The sequence below is a fragment of the Globicephala melas genome, chromosome 5 (genome assembly GCF_963455315.2).
Source record: "Globicephala melas chromosome 5, mGloMel1.2, whole genome shotgun sequence".
NCBI lineage: Eukaryota > Metazoa > Chordata > Mammalia > Artiodactyla > Delphinidae > Globicephala > Globicephala melas.
The window spans coordinates 4,791,416-4,804,448 of NC_083318.1; the positions used below are offsets into that span (position 1 = coordinate 4,791,416).

Consider the following 13,033-nt stretch of genomic DNA (forward strand, 5'->3'; position numbering starts at 1 on the left):
CTAAGCCCGTGCGCCACAACTACTGAGCCTGAGCTCTAGAGCCCGCGAGCCACAAGTACTGAGCCCGCACCTGGAGCCCATGCTCTGCAACAAGAGAAGCCACCGCAATGAGAAGCCCGCGCACCGCAACAAAGAGTAGCCCCATGCTCGCCGCAACTAGAGAAAGCCCGCGCGCAGCAACGAAGACCCAACGCAGCCAAAAATAAATTAAAAAAAAAAAGCAGCAGATTGCTCCATTTCCTATTGTACCGGTCAGTGAGAGCAACACTAATTCCGGTAGCAAAACACCCCAAAACACAGTGCTTAAAATAACAATCTTTTTTTTTTTTGCAGGTCACTGGCTTCAAGCTGGGGGTGGTTCTAGACCCCCCCCCATGTCTCTCATTCTTCTTGTACTAGCAGACTTCCCAGGCATGTTCTTCATATTGTGAAAGGCACATGTGAGAGAGGCAAGCAGCAACATGCAATACCTCCTAAGGTCAGGCTCAGAACTGTCACACTATCACCCATATTCCTTTGGCCAAAAGCAAGTGGAACGGTCTAAGCCCAACGTCTGTGGAGTGCAGAAACAGTCTGTCTCTAATGAGAGGAGCTACAAAACCACATTTCAAAGGGCGCGCATGGAGCAGTGAAAAATCGGGAACACTAATGTTATTTACCACTGTTTCTTCCTGGGACTTTCCAGCTTACTTCCAACTGACGGTAGAGGTGATACATTTCTTCTCATGTTAGCTGCAAACAGGAATGATTTGCCCCAGCAGGTGAGATCTGTTCCTAACTATAGAAATCAGGCGTTGTTGTTGCATGCTCCTTAATATGCCATGCTAGGGTCATGGAGATGCAGTAGTGCTGATCATTAAGTCCTTACAAATACCAAAGTGGACAATGGTTCCCTTAAATGATAGGTTTTTTGTTTGTTTGTTTCTTAGCAGGAAATAGGGGATTAGGAATACTGCCCTAGAAAGGGTGCTGTTTGTAGTGTTCTGTTTAATGTGCATAAAAGGTTTCAATGTTATAAGGCTTTATAAATTCTTTAGTTCAAAAGAGTGGCAAGAGTCGCTATGTTTTACATACAACTCAGGAATCCATAAAACTTCATCTGAGTTCAGGGGATCTCTCTGACTAACCCTATTTGCTATCCAGATTTCCCCTACGTTTAAAAGTAAAAATCTCTTAAGAAGTACCCAGAGTTGCTTTTTAGGATAGGAGAGAAAGAATGCCCCTCTTCCCCCCCTCCCCCGCCCCCGCCTCCGCTCCCCGGTAAATAAACAGGCATTATTAGCTTAAAAAAAGAAAGAGATCATTAAATTCTTCGGCTCTTCAGGGACTTCAATCAGTAGGGCCTTTGACGTTTGAGCCCTACTCTAGGGTTATCTCCATGGTTCCCACGTCACTTTCAAGAACAGATACCACTTGTACTCCTCTGGGTTTCTTCTACGCTCAGGACTGGCTGTGGAGCCGCAAAAGGAGTGAGTCTGGAGCCGGGAAACGAACCTGGCGAATCAGTACTGCGCCAGGTCCACCGGAGGGCGGCTGCAGGAGCCCGAGAGGGGACCAGAGTCGGTCCCCACGCGCACCGGGACAGTCACTGTTCTTTGTTAAACAAATACAAGCCAATGCGGCGCCGGCCAACTGTAGTGGTGGGGGAAGAGATTGAGGCGTTTGTGTCCAGAACTGGGCGTAAGAAAGATCATTAATGAGGCGCTCCAAATGCAGGACAATCCCGGGCACCGTGTCATTGGCTTTTGTGCACTTGAAGGCGCGTGAGTGCCCTGCTCAGAGGTTCCCCTTTGTGTGAAAGTGGGGAAACCAGAAGCATGCGGCTACAGCTGGGTTTTCATTTTCGAATTCGCAGGCACCAAAATCCTCCCGCGCTCACCCACTCCCTCATTCTCGCGCCGACGATCCTCGGACTTAGGGTACTTCTCCGTCCGTCGCCGACCGAGCGAGCAGCGACAATGGCCCGGGGCGGGCGCCCGCAGCTTTCGGGGCTGAGCCAAGGGACCGCCCGCCGCGCTCCGCAGCTGCGCGCTGAGCCCCGCCGCCCGCCCGTCAGTTAACGCGGGCACCAACCGCCGCGCGGCCCGGCCGTTGGGCGGGTGGTAATTTCTGGGAATGGGGCGGGGTCCGCGGGGGTACTAGGCCGGGCGTTTGCAAGCGAGCAGGAGGAGGAGGAGGAGGAGGAGGAGGAGGAGCCGGCGGCGCGAAGGGGCGCTAGGCGGCCGGGGCGGGGCTCCACGAGCGTCACGGGCCGGGGCGGGGCCGGGGGCGCGCTCCGGACCGCCCGCGGCCCCACCTTCTACTTAGCCCAGGCTTTGGAGTCCAGACAGGAGGGACCCGGGCTAGGAGTTTCAACGACCTCCGGCCCCCACTGACTGTCAGGCTGCCTGAGTGCAGAGCAATCCCTTGAGGAGAAGGGCGGGAGTCCGGAGCTGGGGATGGGGTGACAGCCGGCGCCCGCGTGGGACCTCAGAGAGTGGCGAGGGTGTGTGCGTGCGCTCCGGGCCGGCGGCCGCTGCAGGTGCACGCGCGCCCCTACACGCCTGCCCGCGCTTGGGAGCCCCCGCGCCAGTCCCGGGCCGGGGCCGGAGTCGGGAGCAGGATGGGGGAGCCCCGAGCAGGGAGCGGGAGAAGTGGCGAGAGTCTTTACCTGAGAAGGCGTGCTTGGGAGAAGTTGGGGGCTACAGGGCGGGCGAGATTCGAGAGAGCCATCGAGGCCTGGTGGGCGGGCTGGTGGGGGCCGAGGGCGGCGGGTCCCCGCGGGGTATAAATAGCCGGCCCGGGTTTGACAGGCGCGGCGTTGACTGGCGGTGCCGCCCCCCCTCGCCGCGTGGGGAGGGGAGGAGCGCTCTGAGCGGGCGGGGTGGGGGAGGCGGACTCGACTGTCCTGTTGGCGGCGGCTGGAGGCCGAGGGGGAGGAGCCGAGGCGGGGGGTGGAGGGAGGGAGGGAGGGGGCCGGGAGCGGGGCGAGGGCGGGGGCCACCATTGCTCCCCGCGCCGGGCTCAGTGTCGCCGCCGTCGCCTCGGCGGTTGGGGGGGCTCGGCGGGGCGGCGCGGGCGGGGGGCTCTGCGCGGGGCGGCGCGCCGCTGTTTTGTCTCCTCCTCTCCCAGTGGAGCGGCTCGGGCAGCCGGGGAGGCCCCGGCTCCCTCCGGACGCCCGGCCAACGGCGGCGGTGGCGGCGGCTAGTCCGCGGCCCTGCCGGGAGGGAAGGCGACGCGGCGGTCTTCCCGGGCGACGCGGAGAACAGGTAAGAGCGCGCGGGCCGCCGAGGCTGGTGCGAGGGAGCGCGGAGGGTGCGGCGAGAAAGGCTCGCCGTCCCGAGTGCCACCGCCTCCCTCCGCGCCCCCGCCCCGCGCCTGTGTTGTTGGCTCCGGGGTTTGCGGAGGGTTTTCCAGAGGCTGTGGCGGTGACACCGGCCGGGAGCTGGGGAAGGGGGCTGAGTGCCCCCGGGCAGCGGTCGGGGAGCGGGACTTGGAGAAAGGGGAAGGCGGGCGGCGCGCCCGCCCGCGGAGAGCGCGGGGCGCCGGGCAGGGCTGCGCGAAGAGGTTACGGACCCCGGCGGGGGGGATGGGCCGCGCGCAGCTGGTCTCGCAGTGTTTACACCGCCGCGCGAGTCACCTCTGCCGAGAAGCGGACTGAACTGACCCGCCTTATCCCGCGAGGAGGCCAGGGCGGGGGTCCGGCTCCGGAGGAAGCGCGTCCTGGGAGGGTCGGGGAGGGCGGGAGGCTGCGGCCGGCGCCGGGGCAGGGCGGCGAGCCCGGGGCGGGACCTGGGAGGCTCCGGCCGCGTGGGGTGGCGTGGAGGACTGGAGACCAGTTTCCTTCCCCTTCGGGCCTCATCGCCGCCTCTTACCTTTCCTGCCCTCCGGTGTTAGCTGGCACGGCAGGTTGTACTCGGTCATTCTTTTATTCTCGCTCTGCACGCCGGCCCCCTGCTGCCACTTCCCCCTATCCCCCCGGGAGTGGGGAGGCTGGGCTCTGATAGGAATCTGCTTTTTAAACAAAACAAAAACGGGCTCTGTAACACGCGCGTCCAGTGACCGCCTTCTGGATCCTCTCTTCGCGAAGCTGGCCCTCAGGGACCTTGCTCCTGGATGCTGGCGGGGTGGGGTGGGGGGGGAGGACGCGGGAGGAGGACGGTAAGGGCTCGGCCAGGGCTGGTACTGACTGCCCGAGCAGCTTTGCGAGCTTTGCGAGCAGGGCAGCCGAGTCCCCTCTTGCTCTACTTGGGCATTTTTATTCCACGTCAATAAAGGAAAATATTCCAGTACCCCAGGAGTAATCCAGGTTGCATAGTTCCTAGTGTTTCCCATGTGCCAGCGTCCCGGGCACTCTTTTTTCTAGGAGCTGGCTACGGTGCAGAATAGCCTTTCTTTACGTTCTTAGTACTTCATTAAAGGAGTAAGAGGGGAACACTTTATTGTAAAACTGAATTTCACCCCCTTTTTTGTCTTCATGAACATTTATTTCAGCCGTGTGGTTTAAATTTTAATCCGGTGACGATAGAACAGTAATCTGGTGTTTGGTAATCAGATTTGCTTTTTCTTTTTATCTGTGGGTCTATATCGAGAGGTAAATGATGTACTTTGTCTAGTGCCATAATCACAGAATAGTGACAGAATGCACAGAAGAATGTATGCTTTACTAAGATAGGTTTGGATATTTGAGCTTCAGAGTTTCTTCCTTTCTTCCAAAGGTAGAATGACTTTATATAAGACTGGAAACTATTGAATTACATTTAAAGGGGTTTAGGAATAAAGTTTAAATATGATGTAATACAGTTTACACAGTGAGCTCATATGAATATTATTGAGGTATCTCCTAGTAAACACACGAAGTAGAAAATGATATATCTTGGGCATTTGAAATTTGAAAATTTAATATCAATCTGTTTTTTAAGCTTAGTGACTGAACTAATTGCTTTGATGAATCATTGCTTTTAATTTCAGACACATAAATTCATTTACAAAATAATCACAGTAGGTTGGAAAGAATTTGTAACTTTGAGATTCTTCTGTCCTGAGTAGATAGGTGGGTAACTGCAGCTGTGGTAGGGCCTTACCAGCGCTGATGGCTTCACCTGCTCACAGATCGTACACCGAGGTTTATTGCTGTTGTTGTTGATAACAGCTTTATTGGGATATAATTCACCTACCATTCGATTCACCAATTTAAAGTGTACAGTTCAGTGGTTTTTAATATATTCACAGAGTTGTGAAACTATCACCATCATCCATTTTAAAACATTTTCATCACCCCGCAAAAAGGAGCCTCATACCCATTAGCTGTCACTCTCAATTTCCCCCCAGAACCCCCAGCCCTAGGCAGCCGCTAACTACTTTCTGTCTCTATAGATTTGCCTACTCTGAACATTTTCTATAAATGGAATCCTACAATGTGTGATCTTCATAATTGCGTTTTTTGATTTAGCATAATGTGTTCAGAGTTCGTCCACATTGTAACGTGTCATTATTTCATTTCTTTTTACTGCTGAGTAATATTCCATTGTATGGATATACCACATATTATGTATCCATTAATTAGTTGATGGACATTTGAGTTTCTACTTTTTAGCTATTACAAGTAATGCTGCTACGCACACTTGTGTACAAGTTTTTGTGTGGATATGTTTTCATTTCTCTTGGATATATACACTTTTTTAAAAAATTAGCTTTTTGAGTTATCATTTAATACCAAAAAATTAATCCTGAGTGAAAATTCAATGATTTTTAATAAATATATTGAGTTCTTAAATTATCACCACAAGCCAATTTTAGAACGTGTTATCACTTCTGAAGATTCTCTCTAGCCTGTTTGCTGTTAACCCTTATTCTCACTCCTGGCCCCAGGCAACCACTGATTTGTGTTTCGTTTCTGTAGATTTGCCTTTATCTTACGTATAAATGGAAACGTACAGTATGTAGTCTTTTGCGTCTGGCTCCTTTCACTTAGCATAGTGTTTTGGAGAGTCATCCATATTGTAGCATGTGTCAGTATTTTGTTCCTTTTTATTACTGAATAGTATTTTAATGTGTGGTTATACCATATTTTGTTTATCTGTTGACCAGTTGATGGGCATTTGGATTGTTTCCAGTTTTTTGACTGTTGCAAATAATGAAGCTTGAAAGTTTGAGTGTGAGTCTTTATGTGGACATATGGTTTCATTCTCTTGGGTAGATGCCTAGGAATAGAATTGCTGGGTCATCTGTTTAACTTTTTAAGAAGCTGCCAAACTGTTTTTGAAAGTGGGCTTACATTTTATATTCCTGACAGCGATGTGTGAGAGTTAGTTTTTTCACACCTTTGTCAACACTTGTTATTGTCTGTCTGTTTTATTTTAGCCATTGTACTGGGTGTGAAGTGCTTAAGTCATTGTGATTTTAATTTGCATTTTTCCTAAAGATGTAAGGTGTTAAGCATTTTTTCATATGATATTCATTCATATATCCTTTTGGGTGAAATAGCTATTCAAATCTTTTGCCAGTTGTCTTACTATAATTGAGTTATAAGAGTTTTTTATACATTCTGGATGTAAGTCCTTTCTTAGATACATGATTTACAAATATTTTCTCCCAGTTTGTGGCTTTTTTCTTTTCTTCATTTTTACTGGAGTCTTTTGAAGCACAAAAGTTTTAATTTTGATGGAGCTTAATTTCCCAATTTTTCTTTTATGGATTATGCTTTTGTTGTTTAAGAACTCTCCCTCATCCAAGATCTTGAGGATTTTCTCCTTTGTTTTCTTCTAGATGTTTTATAGATTTTGCTATTATATGTAGATTTGTGATCTATTTTGAGTTAATTTTTGTGTATGGTGTGAAATAAGGGTCTAAATTCACCTGTTATATATGGGTTGTCTTAGCACCGTTTGTTGAAAAGACTGTCATTTCTCCATTGATTGTAATTGTAAATATTTAATTCTGGACTTTCAGTTCTGTTTCGTTATCTGTATGTCTGTCCTTTGGCTAGTACCACCCTGTCTTGATTACTGTGCATTATGGTAATTTATGAAAATAGGTAGTGTAAGCTCTTAAATTTTGTTCTTACTTTTGAAAATTGTGGCTATTGTGGGTTATATATAAAAATTTTAAAATCGACTTGTCAGTATCTGTGAAAAAAGTTTTGGAATTTTGATGGGGAATGCATTGAATCTGTAGATCAGTTTGGGATGAATTACCATCTTACAATATTGAGTCTCCTAATACATGAACATGAAATTTTTAAAAAATTTATTGATCTTTAATTTTTCGAAGTGATGTTTTAAACTTTTCAGTGTATAAATCTTTTACTTAAAAATTAAAAAAAAATGTTATTGTGGTAAGAAAACTTAACATGAGATCTACCCTCTTAACTTTTTAAGAATACAGTACAATGTTGCTAACTATAAACAGAGTGTTGTATAGCAGATTTCTATACATGGTAGAAGTGTCCTTTTTAATTCTGTTTTGTTCAGAGTTTTTATCATGAATGGGTATTGGATTTTATCAGATGCTTTTTCTGCATCTCTTAGCAAGACCAGCTGTTGCGGTTTGCTCACGACTGTCCTGGTTTTAGTGCTGGAAGACCTGCATCTTGGGAAACCCTTCAGTCCCAGACAAACCAGAATGGTTGGTCACCTTAATGTCTGAGATGATCATGTGGTTTCTGTCCTTTATTCCACTAATATAGTGTATAATATTAATTGATTTTTAGCAACTAAACCAGCCTTATATTCCTGGGATAAATCCCACTTGGTCATGGTATATAATTCTTATTATATGTTGCTAGATTTAGTTTGCTAATGTTTAATTGAACATTTTTGTGTCTATATTTATGGAAGATACTGGTCTGTAGTTTTCTTGTGATGTCTTTGGATTTTGTAATATAGTAATACATATTAATCCCAGAATAAATTCGGAAATGTTCCCTCTTCTATTTTCTGTAAGAGTTTGTGAAGGATTGGTATTGCTGCCTCTTTGAATATATTTGATAGAAGTCGCCAGTAAGGCATCTGGGCCTCGAGTTTTCTTTTTGGGAAATTTTTAAACTACTAATTCAGTTTCTTTACTTGTTATAGATCTATTCAGATTTTTTGCTAAGTTTTAAATTATTAGTTTTGGTAATTGTGTTTCTAGGGATTTGTCTATTTCATCTAAGCTATTTAATATTTTTGGCATACACTTTATAATATTCCTATATATGCTTTTAATTTTGCAAGCACAGGTAGTATCTTTTGCTTTTTCATTCCTAATTTTGGCAGCATGTGTCTTCTCTCTTTTTTACTTGGTCATTTTAGCTAAAGGTTTGTCAGTTTTGTTGCTCTTTTCAAAGTAAAAAGTTATGATTTAATTGTTTTTTTCTCAGTTGTTTTTCTGTTTTCTACTTCACTGATTTCCATTTTAATCTTTATAATTTCCTCCCTTCTTGCTTGAGATTTTGTTTGCTTTTCTCTTTCTGGTTTCTTAAGGTAGAAGCTTAGGTTGTTGATTTGAGATCTTTCTTCTTTTCTGATATAGGCCTACGTTTCCTTCCAAACGTTGTTAGCTGCCATATGTTTTTATATGTTCTGCTTTTTAAAATTTTCATTCATATTTCCTAATTTCCTCTGTGATTTCTTCTTTGACCCATGGGTTATTTAGAAATGTATTGTTTAATTTCCAATTATTTGGGGATTCCCTAAATTTCATTGTTGCTGATTTCTAATTTAATTCCCCTGTAGTAAGAGAATATACTTTGTATTTTTCTCATTTTAAATTTATTGAGACATTCTTATGGCCTAGTATGTAATCTATTATGAAGAATGTTCTGGACTTCCCTGGTAGTCCAGTGGTAAAGAATCCGCCTTCCAATGCAGGGGATACAGGTTCAATCCCTGGTCGTGGAACTAAGATCCCACATGCCGTGGGGCAACTAAGCCCGCAGGGCAACTAAGCCCCTGTGCCTCAACAAGAGAGGCTGTGTGCCGCAAACTATGGAGCCGATGCGCCCTGGAGCCCATGCACCACAACTAGAGAAAAAAACCCACATGCCGCACTAGAGAGAAGCCCGCGCACCACAGCTAGAGAAGCCTGTGCACGGCAACGAAAGATCCCTCATGCTGCAACTAAGACCCGATGCAGCCAAAATAAATAAATAAATAAATAAAATGAAAAGAAAAAAAAAAGAATGTTCTATGTGTGCTAGAAAGGTTTTGTTGGGTGGAATGTTTCATAGGTGTCAGGTCAAGTTGGTTCTTTGTGCTTATTTTCTGTCTAGCTATTCTATTAATTACTGAGAGTGAGATTCTAAAATCTCTATTATTATTGAAGTGTCTATTTTTCCTTTCAGTTCTAATTTTTTTATAAAGTTATTTATTTATTTATCTTTGGCTGCATTGGGTCTTCGTTGCTGCGTGCAGGGTTTCTCTAGTTGTGGTGAGTGGGGGCTACTCTTCCTTGTGGTGCGTGGGCTTCTCATTGTGGTGGCTTCTCTTATGGCGGAGCACAGGCTCTAGGCGTGCGGGCTTCAGTAGTTGCAGCACGTGGGCTCAGTAGTTGTGGCCCACGGGCTCTAGAGCGCAGGCTCAGTAGCTGTGGCTCACGGGCTCTAGAGCACAGGCTCAGTAGTTGTAGTGCACGGGGCTTAGTTGCTCCGCAGCATGTGAGATCTTCCCGGACCAGGGCTCGAACCCGTGTCCCCTGCATTGGCAGCCGGATTCTCAACCACTCCACCACCAGGGGAGGCCTGTTCTGTCAATTTTTGCTTCATATTTTTGGGGCACTGGTGTTAGGTATGATATACATATATAATAATACACATACATACACCTTATAGTAGTATTTCGTCTGGTGTTAGTGTAGCTAATCCAGCTCTCTTGTGCTTACTGTTTGCATTCTGTATCTTTTTCTGTCTTTTTACTTTCAACTTATTTGTTTTTGAATCTAAAGTGTATCTTACAGTATATAGTTCAAATGCCTATTTAAAAAAATAGTTTGACCACTTCTGCCTTTTGATTGGAAGGTTTAATCTGTTCACGTTTAATGTAATAGTTGATATTCAGATTTATGCAGTTTTGCTAGTTACTTTCCATACATCTCATTTCTTTTTTATTTTTTTGATTGTCTTCTACTCCCTGTTCTGGAGTTACTAGATATTTTCCAGGGTATCATTTTAATTCCTTTGTTAGTTTCTTAACTGGATTTTTTAGTTATTTTCTTAGGTTGCTTTAGGGATTACAGTGTGTGTCTTAATTTATCACAGTTTACTTCAGAATTGACTAATTTAATTGTAGTAAAATATAGAAAATTTGCTCCATTTTCTCCCCCCCTCCTGTCTGTTAGTATTGTCACGCATATTAAATTTTTATGTTCTAGAAGCCCAACAATACAGTTTTATAATATTTTAATGCAACTGTATGTCTTAAAGATAGTTAAGGGAAGAACAAGTATTTTAAAAGGTTTTTTTAAAAAAAATATTTACCATGTATTTACCGTTTATGTGATTTTTATTTCTTTTTATGTATTTGAGTTATGGGCTGGTTATTCCTTTCAGTCTGGTGGACTTCCTTTTGGATTTCTTGTAAGGAAAGTCTGTTATTAATGAATTATCTCAGTCTTTGTTTTTTGGGATTGTTTTTATTTTGCCTTTATTTTTGAAGAATAGTTTTGCTGGATATAGAATACTTTGTTACATTTGTTTACTTTTAGCATTTTGAATATGTCGTCTCCTGCTTTCTGGCCTTCATTGTTTCTGATGAGTTATTTTTCTTTTTGTGCATTCAAGATTTCCTGTCTTTAGTCAACAATTTTTTTTTTTTTTTTTTTTTTTGCTGTATGCGGGCCTCTCACTGCTGTGGCCTCTCCCGTTGCGGAGCACAGGCTCCGGATGCGCAGGCTCAGCGGCCATGGCTCACGGGCCTAGCTGCTCCGCGGCATGTGGGATCTTCCCGGACCAGGGCACGAACCCCTGTCCCCTGCATCGGCAGGTGGACTCTCAACCACTGCGCCACCAGGGAAGCCCCTAGTCAACAATTTTACTGTGGTATGTCTAGGTGTGGATCTCTGTGTGTTAATCCTACTTTGGATTCAGTAAACTTAAATGTAGAGAGAACCATATTTTAAACATTTGGTAAGTTCTAACTATAGTTTCTTCAAGTATTTTTTCTATCCTTTTCTCTCTTTCCTTTTCTTCTGGGACTCTCATTACATGTAAGTTGGCATGCTTGATGGTATTCCTAAGTCTCTGAGGCTCTGTTCATTGAAAGGTTTTTTTAAAAAATTCTTTTCTGATTTTCAGAATTGGTAATTTCTATTGATATATCTTCAAGTGCATTGGCTCTTTCTTCTGTCATCTCCAATCTGCTTTTTGAACTCTGCTAGTGAATTTAAAATTTTGGTTCTTAATACTTTTCAGCTCTAGAATTGTTATACTTTTCAACTCCAGGATTTCCATTTTATTCTTTTTTAAAATAATATCTGTATCTTTATTGATAAGAGTTATATGAGTTACAGTTATCATACTTTCCTTTAATTCTTTAAACGTGGTTTCTGTATTTGGAGATAAAATTAAATTTTAGATAGAAAATGATATCTAAACTATGTGTTAAATCCTAAAATGGAGTTTGCTTTATTTCTAAATTATATTCAATATTTTCATCTGTATTTCATGATATGCATGAAAGTATATTACTCATAAATGCTAAATTTCATCTGATAGTTTCTTTTCAAACACAATTAACAATTTACTTATAATTATTAGTGTTTATTGGAAAGTAGGATCAGTGTACAATTTGAAAGACACGCCATTAATTCTGAAACCTTAGTTCATTCCCTGAACTGATCATACAGTATAAAGTCTACTTGTTTGTCCATATTTCTTGCTGCTTAATTCTCTCATGGTGGGTGCTAATTAGTAGGAAAAAATGGAAGAAGCCTAAGAGAGCAATATAATGAGTTAGAATGGTTATAAGATGTCAAAATCTTCATATGAGCCTGTACATTTAGTATTATTCATTTTAGGTCCTTGAGAGATTGTAGTAAACAAGATAAATGCAGTACTTGTTCTCACGGAACCTTATATTCTGTTAGAGGAGACATGCATTAAACATAAAAACAAGATAATTTTAGAGAATGATAAATATAGTGAACAAATAAAAAAGGGTAATGCGATCTCAAATAGAGAATGATGGGGCAGCTACCTGGAAATGTGATATAATTTGGGGGAGGGGAGCCGTGAAGGAAATGTCTCTCTGAAGAGGTGGTATTTGAAGTGAGATCTGCATGATGTGTGAGGAGCATTCAGTCTGTGGGTGATCTGGAAGGCCCTTGTAACCTAGAGAACAGGAGGTGCAGAATAAGCTTGGTGTGTTGTAGGAATAGGGCCAGTGTGGCTGGAGCTCAGCAAGCCAGTGAAAGAGAAATGAGGGATGAATGGGGTCAGAGAGGTGGGGTGGGCTACCCCTGGGTTGATCTTTATAAAGACCATGTTAAAGAGTTTAGATTTTTTTCTAAGTGTGGTGGGAAAACAGTGGAAAAATATTGCAGCGACCTTCATTCTTGATGCAAGAGTTAATTTACAGCCCAGTATATAATTTTATTCTTTTTTTTATTTTTACTTTTGGCTGTGTTGGTCTTCGTTGCTGCGTGTGGGCTTTCTCTAGTTGCGGCGAGCGGGGGCTACTCTTTCTTGCAGCGTGAAGGCTTCTCATTGTGGTAGCTTCTCATGTTGCGGAGCATGGGCTCTAGGCGTGCAGGCTTTAGTAGTTGCAGCACTCAGGCTCAGTAGTTGCAGCGTGTGGGCTCTGGAGCACAGGCTCAGTAGTTGCGGCGCACGGGCTTGGTTGATCTGTGGCATGTGGGATCTTCTCGGACCAGGGATCGAACCCGTGTCCCCTGCATTGGCAGACGGATTCTTAAGCACTGCGCCACCAGAGAAGTCCTATAATTTTATTGTTTAACAGCTTCTGAGTGTGAATAAATATTTCTAGGGTTTTCTATGAATGATTTTAACTTTGTAAAGAATAGAAGAGAAAGTAACTTCTTCCTTGAAATTTAACTATCTAAAAATAAGACAAAAACC

General features: G+C 44.2%; 1 protein-coding gene across 6 annotated transcripts in view; it reads left to right on the forward strand.

Annotated features, from left to right (window-relative positions):
• Positions 1-3,079: 3,079 nt before the first annotated feature.
• Positions 3,080-13,033, forward strand: part of ELF2 (E74 like ETS transcription factor 2) — a 93,853-nt gene continuing 83,899 nt past the window's right edge. For all 6 annotated transcript variants that reach the window (XM_030876896.3, XM_030876899.3, XM_030876898.3 and 3 more), the window contains exon 1: positions 3,080-3,248. The gene's annotated coding sequence lies outside the window, so the exon portion shown is untranslated. The remainder of the gene's footprint in view (positions 3,249-13,033) is intronic.